At 29.6% G+C, this 3563-nt stretch overlaps 1 pseudogene; it reads left to right on the top strand.

The window, feature by feature from the left end:
- Positions 1-355: 355 nt before the first annotated feature.
- Positions 356-450, top strand: LOC118017441 (annotated as a pseudogene).
- Positions 451-3563: the final 3113 nt, after the last annotated feature.

Here is a 3563-nt window from a genome sequence, read left to right as displayed (position 1 = left end):
CGTTCTTAAGATCAGCATCTCTGAAAGGAAGAAAATTGAAGCAGGAGTAAAGAGAGGGAGATGACTTGACATATACTTTCACCAGCAGTGTTGGTTCACACCATGGAGAGCACTGGAGTTGACTTCATCTAGTCAAATCAACCCAGTGCTTTCTGAGACTATTGTAATTATTTATTATAATTATTTGTGAATACCAAATAAATTTGACAAGACCAACTAGCATAAATGTTATCAGAAAAGTTGATAAATTAAAAAAAAAATCACAGAAAAGTCCCAAAATATGCAAGTGAAAAGAACAATTGAATACCAAGATTCATGATTTTAAAATAACTTCTATATAATATTTTTTAATTTTATCGCTTCTCGGCCTTTTGGCTAAGATCAAGTGTAATATTTTTTAATTTAAAAAAATTAATAAAATTGCTTGCAATCTGGAAAGCTGCATCTTATTTGTAATAAATTTTAAAATATTATCACTTTCAGTCAATTGTCTCTATGTATTTTTATAATTGAGAAAACAGTATGTAGTTCTGAGTTACCTGGAAATCTCAGGATAGTGCTAGTTGATAATTGTGCTAATATTCTCAATCCTAATTTTTAATCATACGGAAATGCAAAAAATTCAACTCAGTATTTTCAGACTTTTTACCTTTATTCAGAGAACCTTTTAAAAATGGTATATTTTCAACCTAAAATTTTTTGAATAAGCTTTTTTTTAATATTTATTTTTAAAGTGTTGCCAAATTTGGATGTGACAAGTTTTAGGCCACCTCAATAGAATTCTGTCTCACTAATATAAATTTATACAGTTAAAAAATAGAACCTATATCAAAGTTTTTTTCTCAAAATGTATGGCAAAGAACAGTTACAGGATTTCAGAATTAAAATTGTATCTTATTTAAACTCTCATTAATCATTCAATTTGTTTCCTCTCTTACTTTTTGTGGCAATAAATTTCAGTGTATTTCTATAATATAGTCTTGTTTACAAGCTTTATTTTCAATAATTCTCTAAAACTAAAAAAGAAATGACTTCTTTTGATTTCTTATTTATTGAATTCTTTGAAGATTTCCAACTGATTTTGAAACAAATGTGATCAAATGTAGAGGACTCACTTATAAAAGGTTCAATAGAATGATTGTCTATTCAAGTTGATTTACGAAATACCTTTTTGCAATTTCAAAACTTTCTAAAATTTAATTGATGCCAGGCGGTGAAGTGTGAAAGTGTATTGGCAAGCTAAAGAAATGATGATGATGGTGATGATGATGATGATTAAACATCAGCTTCATTACAAAAAGTTACGTATTTCAGTGACTTGTATATGCAAATTTTAACAATTATAGATTCTGTTTCAATTGCAAAAATATCACTGCTCATTTGGATGCAATTATGAATTATTCATTCACATGACCAATTTCAACAACATTGGCTACATAGAATTTGTAATTTAGAAAAAAAAATGTTCTTACCATAATTCTATGAGTCACCAAAATTTGTTTTGTTAGTGTCAATATTATTACTGATAGTGTTACTACATATACAATGAATTTTATTCAGTGTACAACTTTTTAACTGAATTTATACAACTTTAAAACCATGCTCAGTGAACTTCCAAAAGCTTTACTTTTATTTAATTTATTGGATAAAACATTAAATTATTATTTGAATAATATATGTTTTTCTATTTGAAACATCTATTAGTATGAATCTGACACAATTTAAGTTTTGTGAATAGCTTCTGTTGCTAATATAATTGATGCTATAGCAGTAATTAAGATTTTTTTTTTACTTTCAAAAAACACTGGGAGTCAAAAAGACCAAAATTAATTTGGAAGAATAATTATTTATTAAGAAATAAGTCATAATTTATGGTGATACAGAAATGCATATTCTGCATTTGCATATGTTAAAATATCATTTTTCATGTTTTCAGGTTTCATAAAACATTTCTGTTTAGTTCTTAATTTTTATTTGATTTCATCATAAGTTTTTTAACTACTGACACTTGAAAGCCAAATTTAAAAATGACATCAAACATAAACCATTGCAGATTTACACGCTCATAGAATTGACTAAACTGCTTTTACAAAAGAACTTGTATTTGTTCTATGGTGGTACTACTCACTTTATTTCCCACATATGTTTCACATATGTCTAATGTATAATTTTCCACATTTCCTACTGACTGCACTAACTGGTAGCTTGGCAGCTTCCTGCATCTCACAAGGGTGGCATAGGCCATGGCAGAGTTGGCTGGTACGGCTGGTTTACAAGGACATCATGTTTGAATAATTTTCCTACTGCTATATAGGGAGTTGGCTGCTCCTAGCTTATCCCATCACTTAGCACTATATTTTTATCAGCAAGTGCCCTCAGGAAAAGAATGATGAGTTATCTTTGCTCATTTTTCAAATTTAATCACGTTAAATTGATAACTCTTACTGCACATGTATCATATACACTACTAGATGATGCCATTTGATGAGTGGAATAGTTAATGGTCTACTAAACCAATTCTGGATAATTTTATCTAATTCCTAATACTACTACTTCATTTTTTCTTTAGAAAATGAAAAATATGGGATAATTCCTAAGGTGGACAAATGCTCTTCCAGGAAAACAGACATAAACTAGGACTTTACAAGGCAAACAGAAAATCCCATCAGACTATTTATAAAAAACCTGCAGAGTATCATAACTATTTGTAAAGGTATGATATTGAAGAGAGATGAGATTTAGTCAATGTATGTTCTCAGAAATTGAACAAAGGGGAAGGGCTAGGAACTATGTATTTAGGTTTTGGTTAAAGGAATGAAATATATTCTAACAGTTGGAGCTATCCAAACATAAAGTTTAATATGTTGAAAGTTAACATTTTATATTTGTAGAAATATTCAGGTAGAGGATAGATGAATATCTACTATTAATGCTGTGGAGGAGATTACTAATTTGGGTAGGAGTTTGGAAACAGTGCCCTCTGCACAATCTACAGGTTTTTATTACCTACAATGAACAGTAATGTGCATTGGTATCCCACTACAATGCAATTTACTTTACAGTAGATTCAGTAAAAGTTATTCAACTATGGCTTCACACTAAAAGGTAATGAGGCAATCAAATGAACCTGTTCTAATTTGTCCTGCTTACAGAATCACCTTATAGCATGGAAAACTAAGGACAGAAAAAGGGCATGAAGTCAGTGCAGGAAATGGCAGAATTAAAGAGAAATACTAGTAGTTGAATCATTATGAAATAGTGAACTGAAATTTTTTTACTACAAAATGCAATTCAAATTTTGTAACTTTATTCTCAGTGTCAATATGTAGTCATCATTATCTTTGTCAAAATTATTTATTTAGCACCCACAAGTACATGCCAGGTACTAGATCCTGACTGAAGAAAGTTATATATATATATATTTTTTTTTTCATATATATATATTTTTTCCATGGCCTTCTAGGCTCTCTGCCATGTGGTGCTCCTTGATTTTCAGACAGAGCATATGAAAATTTAAGGAGAGTGTGTGTGTGTGTGTGTGTGTGTGTTTTACTTTACTCAAT

This window comes from Mirounga leonina, unplaced genomic scaffold (assembly GCF_011800145.1).
Source record: "Mirounga leonina isolate KUSES-001 unplaced genomic scaffold, KU_Mleo_1.0 Mir_169, whole genome shotgun sequence".
NCBI classification, from domain to species: domain Eukaryota; kingdom Metazoa; phylum Chordata; class Mammalia; order Carnivora; family Phocidae; genus Mirounga; species Mirounga leonina.
This window is presented reverse-complemented; position numbering and strand designations above follow the sequence as displayed.